General features: G+C 40.0%; 1 pseudogene; it reads left to right on the top strand.

Annotated features, from left to right (window-relative positions):
• The first annotated feature begins 3,712 nt into the window (after positions 1-3,712).
• LOC143667957 (ATP-dependent RNA helicase DDX18-like) lies at positions 3,713-5,986 on the top strand (annotated as a pseudogene).
• The last annotated feature ends 9,924 nt before the right edge of the window (positions 5,987-15,910 follow it).

Here is a 15,910-nt window from a genome sequence, read left to right as displayed (position 1 = left end):
AATGATCTTAAAAATGCTCAAGGAGATGAAGGAAAGTACAGAGAAAGAACAAAAGGATATCAGGAAAACAATGAATGAACAATATGAGAGCCTGAGAAAAGAGAAAGTTTTTTAAAAAAGCAAACAGAACAACTGGAGTTGAGGAACACAATAACTGAAATGAAAAATGCCCAGCAGGGTTTCAAGAGCATACTGGAGCTTGCAGAAAAAGAAACAGTGTAATTGAAGATGACACTTGAAATGAGTCAGACTGAGGAGCAGAAAGAATAAAGAACTATTAAAAGTAAAAAATGCCTAAGAGAGCTATGGGACTCCATGGAGTGCACCAATATACCCATTATGGGGGTCCCACAGGAGAAGAAAGAGAAAAATGGGCAGAAGGAATAGCCAAAGAAATAATAAGAGAGAACTTCCCAAATTTGTCATGAATATGCACATCCAAGAAGCTCAGTGAACACCAAACAGGATAATCATGGAGAAAAAATATACCCTGTCATATACTAACTCTACTATCAAACGAAAAAGAGGCGTGAGTTCTAAAAACTTTTTTAAAAAAGCAATGTGTTATATAAAAGGGAGTCCCAGTTAAATTGGGCACCAATGTCTCATCAGAAACCATGGTGGCAGTAGGTCGAAATACTTAAGGTGCTGAAGGAAGACAACTGTCAGCCAATAATTTTATATCTGGTGAGACTCCCTTTCAAAAATTAAAGAGAGATAAAGACATTCTCAGATAAACAAAAGCTAATCATCTTTAGACCTGCCATATAAGCAACATGGGAGTTTTTCAAACTGAAAGGAAAGGATACTAGGCAGTGGTTAAAATCTGCATAAAGAAATAAAGACCTGTGGTAAAGGTAACCATTTTGTTAATTTTAAGTGCTAATATTTATATTTGTATTGTTTATTTTTTAACGTCACATCTTACTTCCTACAGGTGCTAAAATGCAAATGCATGAAAAGAAATGATAGATCTAGGTTTTTAGACAAACAATGTACAAAGATATAAGAGGTAACAGTTACCAAAAGAGGTGGAAGACAAGAGAGTACAAGAAAGTATATGTGTATGCTAATGACATTAAGTTGGTACCAAACCAAATATGATAGATATTTAGGATATTAAATCTTAACCCCATGGTAACCATAAGAAAAACAGGTGAAAATATATCCAGATAGAAGTGAGAAGACACTCAATATATCTCAACACACACACAAAAAAAACTAATATATAAAACTAAATAAAAAAGTAGGCTTTAATGGAAGTGAGGGACAAAAAAGTAGCAGACTTACAAAGGCTAAATAGAAAAAAGTATGAGAAGTAAAATTCAAACTTTAGGAGTTTAAATGTAGGAGTATATCATTCTAAGCTTAAATTGAAGAAAATATTTGTTAAATAAATAAAAAGAAATGTTCACCTTTATAGAAAAGATTTTTAAATTGATTATACTCAATTTAACAAAACTATTCATTACAAGATTCCATTCAAGTCCAGTCAACCTAGATGGTGACATAAGGAGCTACAGGGTGACATTTCTCCACAGAATCTTTGAACATCTAAGAAAATCTGGCAGAGTCACCTTTCTCAAAACTCCAGAAAGCAGGGTTGCAGTAATTTGGCAAGTGTCAAATGAAGGAAATGCAGCATTAAAAATGATAGACAGGGTGGGCCACAGTGGTTCAGCAGGCAGAGTTCTCGCCTGCCATACTGGAGACCCAGGTTAGATTCCCGGTGCTTGCCCATGCAAAAAATAAAAATAAAAATAAATTTTAAAAATGATAGACACTCATGGCATCCTTGCCAGCCCTTTCTTTACCACCTCCATAGAAGGAGTCAGCCTATGTTTCAATAGTGTGTCCCTGGCCCTTTCCAAGAAGGAACATAGTAAACCCTATGTGCATGCTACAGTACCTGTATGTCCATGCTAATCTATCAGGTTGCAGCCTGAAAGATAACCAGGAGAGTTTTATCTGGCTCACTCTCCCAGTATCTGCCCTGTAAGCAGAAGCAGCTTACAGATAGCGAGAGTGATAAAAGAAACAGTTGTCAAAGTGACCTGGGACAAAAGATTACCTCCTTTGGGTATGGGAGGGGAAAATTTCTATATAGGAAGTAGAGGAGGTATCCGAGTTCCTGTAGATGAGGAAATTCCTAAAAGAAGCACAAACCCAGGACAAGATTCAAGTTCAGAAAGAAAGAAAGGATCCTGCCCTTTACTTTGGTAACTGAGAAGAAATCTCTGAGCTATATTCAACTGCCCTGATCTCTGATAATGACTGTAAAAGCTTTTATCTTGTGCCTTTTTCATTGTAAAAGCTGGTACTCCCTTTATCTGGGCTTTCAAAGTAACTTGCAAGGGCAAATCCCCTAAAGCTAATGGAGGAACTTGAATCAGCTCAGAACCAACCATTAACTGGTTCCAGAACAGTTTCACTCATTTACATTTGTAAATTGTCTCTGCATGGACCTGCTATTGAAATGATAGCAGAAATGAAACTCTGTTTCTCTCCATTTCTTCTTTCACATGCTATTGAGGTCATAACTCTAGCTTCTTTTCTGTTTATACTTGCTATTGAAATTGTAATGATTTCATCTCCCCTTGTTAGAATTCATAAAAACCTTGAACTCCCTAGATTCAGGGATACAGATTTTTATGCCGTGAGGCCATCTGATCTCCTGTTTCATGCCTGGCAATAAACTTTCTCTCTTGAAACTCTGGTGTCTCAGGAAATGGTCATCTGAGCACATCAGGCAGAGAATCTCCACCTTTGCTGGTAACACTTTCACTTCAGGCTAATCTCAGTAGGAAGGATAAACGCTGAAGGAGAGCACCTGTTAACACAAAGCCAGTTTTCAACAGCTGTAAAAATGTTCCTTGGTGTTTGTGTGTGTGTGTATGTCTGCTTCATTTGTTAGCTTTTGGCACTCAGGAAATCTGTCAGGTCACTAACTGGATACAAGTTAAGGAACAGACAGTTCAGGGACTAAATCCCAGAATTAACACTACATTAAAATATACAATATGTAACAAAAGATTACAAGACAAAGAAACAGAAAATTATGGCCCATCCAAAGAAAGAAAATATAAATTCAGAAGCAAGGAAGATGACCAGATTTTGAATATACTGGACAACGACATTAAAAATATGGTCCCCAATACGCTCAAGGAAATAAAGGATGTCAGAGAGAAAAAACTGAAGGATAGCAGGAAAACAATGAATGAATGCTTTGAAAATCTCAATAAAGAGATAGACATATTAAAAGGAACCAATTAAAATACTAGAATTGAAGAGTACAATAATTTTAATAGAAAATTACCTATCTGGTTTTAGCAGCAGATCAAAGTTGGCAGAAGAAAGAACAGGTGAACACAAATACAAGACAATTGAAAAATTAATTTAAAAAGTGAATAGAGGCTGAGAAATCTGTGGAACACCATCAAATGTAGCAATGCTGGAGCCTCAAAAGGAAAACAAGGAGAGAGTGGGGCAGAAAGAATATTCAAAGAAATAATGTCAGAAAACCTCCCAAATGCAACAAAAAACATGAATATGCACATTCAAGAATTTTAAAGAACCCCAAACAGGATAAGCTCAAAGTAAACTACACCCAGGTAGACTGTCTTATTGTCAGTGACAAGGAGGGAGTTGTGAAAGCAGCAAGAGAAAAGCAAAATGGTGTGTACAAGGAACTAGCTGCAGCACCAGTGACATCATGTTTCACCTACCAATGAAACGCCCATGCAGAAAGATCAAGAAGCAGAACCTGGGCGGGCCATGGTGGCTCAGCAGGCAAGAATGCTTGCCTGCCATGCCAGAGGACCCTGGTTCGCTTCCCGGTGCCTGACCATGTAAAAAAAAAAAAAGCAGCACCTAAAATCCTGGCAGCAAAACCTGAAGTACCAGGGGCCTCAGATGTGAGTCTATTACAAACCCAAAATGGAGATGTGTCTGAAGAAATTGTGTAAGCTGGAAAAGTTAAAAAGCCCCTAAGTCAGAACCCCAAAATGGAGACATGTCTAGCAAAACACTGAAAAATGTTTAAGTTAAAAAATCCCCCCAAAGGGGCGGGCCGCGGTGGCTCAGCGGGCAAAGTGCTTGCCTGCCATGCCGGAGGACCTCGGTTCGATTCCCGGCCCCAGCCCATGTAAAAAAAACAAACAAACAAACAAAATACAATAAAACAAGAAAATGTTTAAAGATGTTTCCCTTTCTTCCTTCCTTCCTTCCTTCTCTCTGTCTTTCCTTCCCTTCCTCCCTCTCTCTTTAAAAAAAAAAAAAAAAAAAAATCCCCCCAAAGAAATCTACTGTATTAACCAATTGCAAAGTAATAACACAGTCACCCAATTCAGAATTTAAGAAGAAGAGAAAAATGTAGAAAATGCTGGGCCCGATGGGAAAAAAAGCAAAAGCCAAAGATAAAGCAGAGCCTGAGGAAGGGACCAGAGTTCCTAAAGAAACAGAAAATAGTGTGAGGAAGCCAGATGATGACAATGACAATGAAGTGCCCAGCTTGCCGCTGGGACTGACAGGAGCTTTTGAAGATATTTTATTCGTATTGCTAGTTAATCTTGTCAATGAAAACACTCTGAAGGCAATTAAAGAAATGGGCCTTATGAGAATGACTGAGATTTAACATAAAAGTGTCTTGGAAGGCAGAGATCTTCTAGAAGCTACAAAAATAGGCAATGGCAAACTCTGGAATTTCTCACCCCTGCTGTTGAACTCATTGCTAAGTTAAAATTCATGCCCAGGAAAAGAACGAGAGTCCTTATTCTCTCATTCTCGAGGCAGCTGGCCATGCAGCCTTTGGTGTACTTCAGGAGCTAATGACTCCCCACATCCACATGTCCACACTATGGGTTGATAATGAGGGGCAGTAACAGACTGCTGAAGCACAGAAGTTTGCTAATGGGATCCACATCATTGTGGCCACTCCTGGACCATATGCAGATTACCCCAGGGTTTATGTATAAAAACCTACAGTGTCTGGTTATTGATGAGGCTGATCATATCTTGGATGTTGGGTTTGAAGAGGAATTACAGCAAATTAGTAAACTTGTGCCAATGTGTAGACAGACCATGCTCTTTTCTGCCATGCAAACTTGAAAAGTTGAAGACCTGGCAAGAATTTCTTTGAAAAAGGAGCCATTGTGTGTTGGTGTTGATGATGATAAAACTAATACAACAGTGGGTGGTCTTGAACAAGGATATGCTGTTTGTCCCTCTGAAAATAGATTCCTTCTACCCTTTATGTTCCTTAAAAAGAACCAAAAGAAGAAAATTATGGTGTTCTTTTCATCCTGTAAGTCCATGAAATACCACTTCAAGTTGCTGAACTACGTTGATTTGCCTGTCTTGGCCACTCATGGAAGACAGAAATGAAATAAGTGGACAACCATCTGCTTCCAGTTCTGCACTGCAGCTTCAGGGATACTGTTGTGTACAGATATGGGAGCTCAGGGCTGGATATTCCTGATGTCAGCTGGATTTTTCAGTATGACCCTAAGGAATGTATTCATCATGTAGGTAGAACAGCCAGAGACCTAAATGGAAGAGGACACCCCTTGTTCATTTTGTACCCAGAATTGGTGCAAATTTGTTACTGGAAACATTCCAAGGTTTCATTAAATGAATTTGAGTTTTCTAGTCCCGAATTTCTGACATTCACTCTCAGTTGGAGAAATTAATTGAAAACAGCTACTTCCTTCTTAAGTCAGTCCAGGAAGCATTTAAGTCATACATTGGAGCATATGATTCACATTCTCTGAAACAAATCTATAATGTTAATAACTTAAATTTGCCTCATGTTGCTCTGCTGTTTGGTCTCAAGGTGTCTCCTTCCGTTGATCTGAATGTGAACAGCATTAGTGACAAACAGAAAAAGAAAGGAGGATGTGGTGGATTTGGTGACCAGAAAGCCAAGAAATCCAAAATCTTCAAAAATATTAGCAAGAAATCTTCTGACAGCAAACACTTCTCTCACTGAAGACACACCTTCCTTTCATCCTGAATAACTTTGTCATAAATGGATTTTTTCCCTTGCTCTAACCAAGGAACTTATTTCTATGATTTGTACTTTTAACTAATAAGAGTATTAATTAACTTTTTATTCCCAGCAAATTACTTTCTTATCTTTTTGGGTTGAAAACTGTCATGGTTAGGTTCATGTGTCAACTTGTGGTACCTGTTTGTCTGGTTGGGCAAGTGCTGGCCTGTTTGTTGTGATAAGGACATTTCATAGAATTAAATCATGATCATGTCAGCTACATCCACAGCTGATTCCATTTGCACTCAGCCAAAGGGGAGTGTCTTCTGCAATGCATGATGCTTAATCTGATCACTGGAAGCCTTTTAAGGAGGATTCAGAAGAGACAGGCTTTCTTCCTGCTTTGGCTGGCAATCCTCTCCTGTGGAGTTCATCCAGACCCTCCATCAGAATTGTCGGCTTCACAGCCTGCCCTATGGATTTTGGCCTCTGTGTTTCCATGGTCACGTGAGGCAGTTTTATAAATTTTATATTTGCAAGTGTTCCCTGTTGATTCTCTTTCTCTAGAGAACGCTAATAAATACAAAAACCATTCAGTTTTCTTGGTTTCCCAAAAGCAAAGCAAGGGATATTTTTATCTTTGTTGTCATGATACAATATACAACCAAAAGAGAGCTGTGGTACCTATACTAATATCAGATAAAATAGACTTCATGTTAAAAACTGTACCTGGCATCCTTTACAAACAGAGTGATAGAATGACAGGGAGGCCTTGAGAAGCAACTAGAAGCTGGAAGTTCAAGGGACCGGAAAGAGAAATGAATAGGTGCCACCATGTCACAGAAATTGCAAGGACAAAGGATCTCCAGAGGCCAGCCCCAAAGCATTGCAGTCTTCTTGGAGAAAGCATCGTTTTGATGATGCCTCAATTTTGGACTCCTCCTAGCCTCAAAACCATGAGCCATTACATTTCCATTGTTTAAGCTAACCCATTATATGACATTCATTTTATCAGCTATGAAACTAAAACAAGACTGTACAACAGAGAACAGTGGACCCTAATATAAACTATGGAATATAGTTAATAGTATAATTATGATAATAGTGTAACAAAGGCATCGCACCATTGCAAAGTGTTAATAATAAGGGAAATGATGTATATTAAGGGGACATATGGGAACTCTAATTTCTGTATGATTTTTTCTGTAACCTACACTTTCTCTAAGAAAAATACTTTAAAATTTATAAAATTTAAAGGATGGCATTAAAAAGTATATAAACAAACATATCATAGAATGGGAAAATACAGTTGCATTACACACAGTTGACAAAGTATTAGCATATACTATATATAATAACTTTTCAGAATTTTAAAGAAAAACAACACATTCTAAAAATTGTAAAAGGCATATATAAGCATATCACAGAAGAGAAAATGCATGCAATGAATAAACATATAAAAGAATGTTCAACCTCACTAGTATTCAGGGAAATGTAAAACTAAGACTACAAAAAGATACAATTTTATCCTGACTGGGTTGGCAAAAATTGAGAAATCTTATAGAAACAATATTAGAATGGATCTGGATCATCAACAAGAACATTTAAACATTGCTATGAGATTATAGATAGATACAAACATTTTGGAAAAGAATCAATCATTGTCTTGTACAATCGAACATGTGTATATCCTAGGCTTCTACAAAACATTCACTTCTGGATAGATACCCTAGAGAAACTTCTGTACATGTAGATAAGAAAGGTTCAAGAATGTACGTGGTGTCCATGAAAGCAAACAGCTGGAAGCAGACAAGTATCATCCATGGTAAAATGCATATAGATTTGTGTATATTCAACAATATGATTGTATAGAGAAGTGAAAAGTCATAAACCAAAGATAGTCGCAACAATATATATGAATATTTAAAACATAATATTGAGTGAGAAAGCTAAAACCAGAAGACTATATATATGGAGCATTAAACTATTTTTATAAAGTTCACTTGGGTAATGTCCCATAATGCATGAATCTTCCAATAGACAACTATTGAGCACTTGCCTTGACATCAGGAAACTAGAATTTGAATATCAGTCTACCTTTTTACTTCTGAATGTTTTAATCTAAAATTCAGTTTTTTCTTCTACAATTGGGAATAATAAAATAATATAATAAAACTGGCTTGAGTATTAAATGAGATGGATCCAAAGCACCTCCTAAACTAAATAAGAGATATTAACCTAACTAGGAAAATTTTCCCCAATATTGTGGTAATAGGAAACACACATGGTGGTTAATGATGATATCTAAATAGTAATTGTATTTTCATTGTTATCATATTAAACACTATTATCGATGTAATTAATTAAAGCATGGAACAATAAAATAGCAGTAAGAAAGTAAATATTTGTAATTGTTCCCCAAACTCTAAAATCCCATGGGTATATTTTTTGGCATTCCCATATTATCATTTATTTATCCCATCCTAGCACATATCCCCATCTCTCCATTCCTTGTAGTTTTTGTCTTTCCACATGTCTGTGACTCTCACTTTACTGTAAGGGCTTTGAGTACAAGGAATATGGCTCCCTAACTTCACCACTGTAAAGGTGTAGTTAAGGTATGTCTGAGAGTCAAAGTAACTAGTTAGATGAAGGAGATAATTGCCTAATAGGTATATCTTCCCTAAGGAAGAAGGGGACCACAAGTTGCAGCTCTCATTGGGAGAATTCAGACCTCAGGGGCTGAAAATCAGGAACAGTTTAGGCCTACCTTCTGCCTCAGCCTCTGTCTCCCGCCTGCCCCTGGCAGGGACAGGGTCTGCTGTAATTAAAGGCACTTTATGCAAGAGGGGAGCTGCAGGCTAATTAGCACCACCTGCTGGGTAGAGGCCTCACAAGAAGGACTGACATCCTGCTGGGTCTCATCCTCTGGGAAACTTGATATTGAATACACCCTCATCCTGATTACTGGGCCTGATTTGTCCGGGAAAGTCTGATTGCAGACAATCCTATCTCACAGGGCAAGAACCAGAAAAACGACAGCTGAAAAGTTTCTGATCCATTAAACAGAAGCTATGCTACATGTCTAGAATAAGTTGAACTGAATGACAAACAGCATATAGAGAACAAAGCCAACCAATAAGAAAACACTCGGTAAAAGAGGGAAAATGACCTCCATAATAAACTAATCAAGGAAATCAGATATGGACCAGTCAAAGGTACAAACTAACACTTCAAATGAGATACAAGAATTGAAACAACTAATTAAAGGTATTAAAAAATATCTTCTAAATCAAATCAATGGGGTGAAAGAAAATAAAGCAAAAGAGATGAAGAAGGATTTAAAGAAAACACAGGGTGACTGTTTCAGTATGCTAAAGCTGCTGGAATGCAATATATAGAAATGGATTGGCTTTTACAAAGGGGATTTAGTAGGTTACAAATTTACAGTTCTAAGGCCATGAAAATATCTGAATTAAGGCATCAATAAAATGACACCTGGAATCTAAGAAAAGGTCATTGGCATCGGAAGCACCTCTGTCAGCTGGGAAGGCATATGGCTGGTGGCTGGTGATCCTTGTGCCCAGTTCATTACTTTTAGCTTCTGATTCCAGTGGCTTTCTCTCTGTGACCTGCAGATCTTCTCTTAGTGTCCCCAGGGCATTTCTTTCTCTAAGCATCTGTGAGTCCTCTCTTAGCTTCTCTGGGGCAAAAAGTGGATCTAATCTCTTGGCTTAGCATCTCCCAGGGCATTTTTTTTCTGTTACCAAGCATCTGTGTTTTCTCTAAAAAGTCTCCATCTTAAAGGACTCCAGTAAGTGGAGTAAGACCCACCTTGAATGCGTGAGATCACATCTCCATGGAAACAACTTGGTCAAGAGATCCCACCCAACAATAGGTCTGCCCCCACAAGATTGGATTAGAGAGCATGGCTTTTCTGGGGTACCTAACAGCTTCAAGCCTGCACAGTGACTATACAGAAGAACTTGAAAGTTTGAAAAAGACAAATGGCAGAAATTATGGGAATTAAAGGCAAAATAGAAGAGATGAAAAACACAATGAAGACATGAAACAGAAGATTTGAAGAGGTAGAAGAAAGGATTAGTGAACTAGAGGATAGAACATCTGAACTCATATACACAAAAACAGATAGGGAAAAGAATGGGAAAATATGAGCACAGTCTTGGGAAACTGAATGACACCATGAAGGGCACAAATATACATGTCATGGGTGTCTCAGAAGGAGAAGTGAAGGGAAAAAGAGCAGAAAGGATAAAGGAGGAAATGATCACTGAAGATTTCCCAACTCTTATAAAAGACATAAAATTACAGCTCTTGTCAGAATGGCCATTGTTTAAAGATCCCTATAAATTGGGGGAAGGAGGAGGTATAACAGAGAAAATAGGTTTTAATAAACAAGTGTTGAATCATTATATTAATATTCCTTCTAGCCTCCAGTGTTTCAGAGCAGTTACAATGAAAAATCTGAGATGACGGAATGATAGGCAATGACAAACTCTGATATCTGTTCTGCAACTACTTGTTGAAGTGTGCTTGTAAAAGTATTGCTTTTTCTTTCTTTGCCATGATTATATATTATATTTTACAATAAGAAACATTAAAAATACTTGTATTAGTTAGGGTTCTCTAGAGAAAGAGAATCAACAAGGAACACTTGCAAATAAATTTATAAAAGTGTCTCACGTGACCATGGCAACACAGAGTTCAAAATCTGCAGGGCAGGCTGTGAAGCCGACAACTCTGATGGAGGGTGTGGATGAACTCCACAGGAGAGACTCACCAGCCGAAGCAGGAATAGAGCCCATCTCTTCTGAATCCTCCTTAAAAGGCTTCCCGTGATTAGATTAAGCATCATTCATTGCAGAAGACACTCCCCTTTGGCTGATTACAAATGGAATAAGCTGTGGATGCAGCTGACATGATCATGATATAATTTTATGAAATGTCCTCATTGCAACAGACAGGCCAGCACTTGCCCAACTAGACAAACAGGTACCACCACTTGGCCAAGTTAACACATGTCCCTGACCATAACAGTTTACCCTTTGTCATGTGGCAGCTATATATATCACCTTAAACCATATCCAATTTCCAAATAAAAACAATGTAATACACATTTTTTTCTTTTACCTGACAATACTCAACTGTCCTGCATATAACTGGAAACACATTAAATCTCTCCAGAACAGGGTATAAATCCTTGGGCGACATTCATTCTTAAACTTGATATCTTACAACTGAAATAGTATAACATGAACAAAACAGCATTACAGTCCTTGTTTCCGTAACTGATCACATGGTCGAGGTTCATATTTATCACTACCTTCTCCCACTACCCATTCCATGTTCCTTTTGCCCTTAGCAAGCACTTCAGCTGGCTGTGGCTCTTTGCCTGGTGGGGTGACCCAAACCTTCATTCCTGAAGTTTCAGAGCCATTGGTAGTCCTGCCTGGATTGCGTTGTTGCAGTTTTCCATTGATTTTAATCACAGGGCATGGTAGCAACCTAGGGGATCTCCTATAATCCAAAGAAAACTCTTCTTTACCTACATTATGCAGTTGCAGTCCTACTTCCTCCTGATAGTCAGGGTCAATTACCCCAGACAATAATGTAATCCCATTCTTGACTTGTTGATCTAGTGGCATAAGTAGCCCAAAGTGACCAGGTGGCAGTCTTAACTTCCAGTTCAGTGGAATCATTGTTGTTTCTCCTGGAGGAAGCACTCCCCATTTTGGAACTAAAACCTGTAGATCAGCAGAGCTCAGGGTTGCAGGGACAGGAAGCAAATTTTTTCCTAGTGATCACTAGGGGTAATAGTGAGTGGTACCACTCCCATTTCCACCCCTTGGTTCCTGGACCCATGGATCCTGGCTATGGGAAAACAGCACCATACAGCGGACGCTGAATCAGAGCATATACAGCTTCCTGGAAAACATTACCCCAGCCTTTCAAGTTATTGTCACCTAGTTGGCACCATAATTGAGTTTTCAAAAGGCCATTCCACTGTTCTATCAATCCAGCTGCTTCTGGATGATGGGGAACATGGTAAGGCCAGAGAATACCATGAGCATGTGCCCATTCCCACACTTCATTTGCTGTGAAGTGTGTTCCTTGATCAGAAGCAATGCTGTGTGGAATACCATGATGATGGATAGGGCATTCTGTAAGCCCACAGATGGTAGTTTTGGAAGAAACACTGTGTGCAGGGAAAGCAAACCCATATCCAGAGTATGTGTCTATTCCAGTTAGAACAAATCGCTGCCCCTTCCATAACAGGAGTGGTCCAATGTAATCAACCTGCCACCATGTAGCTGGCTGGTCACCTCAGGGAATGGTGCCATATCGGGGGCTGAGTGTGGGTCTCTGCTGCTGGCAGATTGAGCACTCAGCAGTGGCTGTAGCCAGGTCAGCCTTGGTGAGTGGAAGTCCACGTTGCTGAACTCATGCATAACCTCCATCCCTACCACCATGACCACGTTGTTCATGAACCCATTGGGCAATGACAGGAGTTGCTGGGGAAAGAGGCTGGCTGGTATCCACAGAACAGGTCATCTTATTCACCTGATTATTAAAATGTTCCTCTGCTGAAGTCACCCTCTGGTGTGCATTCACATGGGACACAAATATTTTCATGTTTTTAGCCCACTCACAAAGGTCTATCCACATACTTCTTCCCCAGACCTCTTTGTCACCAATTTTCCAATTATGGTCTTTCCAAGTCTCTGACCATCCAACCAAACCATTAGCAACACCCCAAGAGTCAGTATACAAACACACCTCTGGCCAGTTTTCCTTCCAAGCAAAGTGAACAACTAGGTGCACTGCTCGAAGTTCTGCCCACTGGGAGGATTTCCCCTTCCCACTGTCCTTCAAGAACCCCCCAGAAAGGGGTTGTAGTGCTGCAGCTGTCCACTTTTGAGTGGTACCTGCATATCATGCTGAACCATCTGTAAACGAGGCCCGAGTTTTCTCTTCCTCAGTCAATTCACTATAAGGAACTCCCCAAGAGGCCATAGCCCTGGTCTGGGAAAGAGAAAGTAATGTGGCAGGAGTGGAGACCATGGGCATTTGTGCCACTTCTTCATGTAACTTACTTGTGCCTTCAGGACCTGTTCTGGCTCTATCTCGTATATACCATTTCCATTTTACAATAGAGTGCTGCTGTGCACGCCCAACTTTATGGCTTGGTGGGTCAGACAACACCCAGCTTATGATAGGCAACTCAGGTCTCATGGTAACTTGGTGGCCCATGGTTAAGTGATCAGTCTCTACTAATGCCCAGTAGCAGGCCAAAAGCTGTTTCTCAAAAGGAGAGTAGTTATCTGCAGCAGATGGTAAGGCTTTGCTCCAAAATCCTAAGGGTCTGCACTGTGATTCTCCTATAGGGGCCTGCCAAAGGCTCTAGACAGCATCTCTATTTGTCACTGACACTTCCAGCACCATTGGATCTGCTGGATCAAATGGTCCAAGTGGCAGAGCAGTTTGTACAGCAGCCTGGACCTGTCGCAGAGCCTCCTCTTGTTCAGGTCCCCACTAAATATTAACAGCTTTTCTGGTCACTTGATAAATGGGCTGGAGTAGCACACCCAAATGAGGAATATGTTGTCACCAAAATCCAAAAAGGCCAACTAGGCATTGTGCCTTTTTTTTGGCCGTAGGAGGGGCAGATGCAGCAACTTATCCATCACCTTAGAAGGGCTATCTCGACATGCCCCACACCACTGGACACCTAGAATTTTCACTAAGGTGTAAGGTCCCTGTATTTTTGTTGGATTTATCTCCCATCCTCTGACACGCAAATGCCTTACAAGTAAATCTAGAGTAGTTGCTACTTCTTGTTCACTAGGTCCAATCAGCATGATATCATCAATATAATGGGCCTGTGTGATGTCTTGTGGGAGGCAGAAACGATCGAGGTCTCTGCGGACAAGATTATGACATAGGGCTGGAGAGAAGGCCAGCAGAGACCATCCTGTGCCTTCCCACATAAGAAAGAACCTCAGTGGAAAGTTAGCTGCCTTTCCTCTGAAGAACTAACAAAATAAATCCCCTTTTATTAAAAGTCAATCTGTCTCTGGTGTGTTGCATTCCAGCAGCTTGGGTTAATTGGCTGGAGAGTTGATAAACCCCTGAGGTAGGAAAGTGAAAGTATATTGCTGGCCTTGGGAGCTGAAACAAAACTGTTTCTGGTGGTCCTTACTAATAGCTATTGAGAAAAAAGCATTTGCCAGATCAATAACTGCATACCAGGTACAAGGGGATGTACTGATTTGCTCAAGCAATGATACTACATCTGGAACAGCAGCTGCAGTTGGAGTTACCACCTGGTTGAGTTTACGATAATCCACTGTCATCCTCTGAGACCCATCTGTTTTCTGCACAGGCCAAATAGGAGAGCTGAATGGAGATATGGTGGGAATCACCACCCCTGCATCCTTCAAGTCCTTAAGAGTGGCAGTAATCTCTGCAATCCCTCCAGGAATCTGGTATTGCTTCTGATTTACTATTTTGCTAAGTAGGAGCAGTTCTAGTGGCTTCCATTTGGCATTTCCCACAATAATAGCCCTCACTGCTCAAGTTAGAGAGCCAATGTGGGGATTCTGCCAGTTGCTCAGTCTGTCTGTACCAGTTATACATTCTGGAACTGGGGAAATAACTACAGGATGGGTCCAGGGGCCCACTGGACCCACTGTCAGACAGACCTGAGCTAAAACTCCATTTATCACCTGGAGTTTAAGCCCCACTTCGACTGTTAGACCAGAGTGATATTTTGGGTCCCCTGGAATTAAAGTCACTTCTGAACCAGTGTCTAATAATCCCCCAAATATCTGATCATTTCCTTTTCCCCAGTGCACAGTTACCCTGGTAAAAGGCCATTGGTCTCCTTGGGGAAGGCTTGGAGGAAGAGTAACAGTATAAATTTGTGGCAGTGTAACAGGATTCTCCCCCAAAGGGACCTGGCCTCCCCTTCATTCAAGGGGCTCTGTGTCTGTAAACTGTTGCAGGTCTGGAAATTGATTAAGGGGCCGTGACTCTGTGTTTTTGTAATTCAGGTTAGACTTCTGTTCATTTGACCTAGAACTCTTTTGTTTATACAGCTCAAACAAGAATTTAGTAGACTTCCCTTCTATCATGTTTCTAGGTACTCCATGATTTACTAGCCAATGCCACAAATCTCTGGGTTTCATATAATTTTGACTCCTGCTTTGAGTTTGCCGTCTATTTTAATAGCCACATCTACCCCATCTTTGGCGATTAAGTGCTGCCACCTGGCTTCTGCCAACTTGGGATCCTGTCATCCCCATTGTGTTTAAGGATTCCAGCTCAGTGACAGCAGTTCCTACAGTAATATCTGACCTACAGAGAAGTGCAACCACAGAGCTCTTCAGGGATGATGGTGCTAGTCTCACAAATTTATTTCTCACTGTTCTGGTAAAAGGTGCATCCTCCTGACATTCCTGGGGTGTAAGAGCAGGCTTTGCATGATAAATCCACTCTAACATTCCAATCTCTCTAAGCCTCTGGATCCCTTCATCTATATTATACCAGGGCAGTTCTGGCATTTCAGCCTTAGGTAATGTTGGCCATTGTTTGATCCATGATTCAACCAACTATCCATACAAACTGTTAACACCTTTTCTAACCACTCAAGCTATAATATTGCATGCAGAATCTCTGCTTAGTGGGCCCATATCCATAAATTCAGCTTGAACCAGCCTTATATTCCTCCCACTATTATCCCACACCCTTAAAATCCATTGGCACACATATTCTCCTGATTTCTGTCTATATAAATTGGAAAATTCACACAATTCTGTTGGGGTATAATGTACCTCCTCATGTGTGATACTTTGCACCTCATATTTAGGGGCCTGTTGGAACTTTAGTCTACTTATAGGTCTG

The sequence above is a fragment of the Tamandua tetradactyla genome, chromosome 24 (assembly GCF_023851605.1).
Source record: "Tamandua tetradactyla isolate mTamTet1 chromosome 24, mTamTet1.pri, whole genome shotgun sequence".
Taxonomy (NCBI): domain Eukaryota; kingdom Metazoa; phylum Chordata; class Mammalia; order Pilosa; family Myrmecophagidae; genus Tamandua; species Tamandua tetradactyla.
The sequence above is the reverse complement of the archived record's forward strand: the minus strand, read 5'-3'. Positions and strand labels throughout refer to the sequence as shown.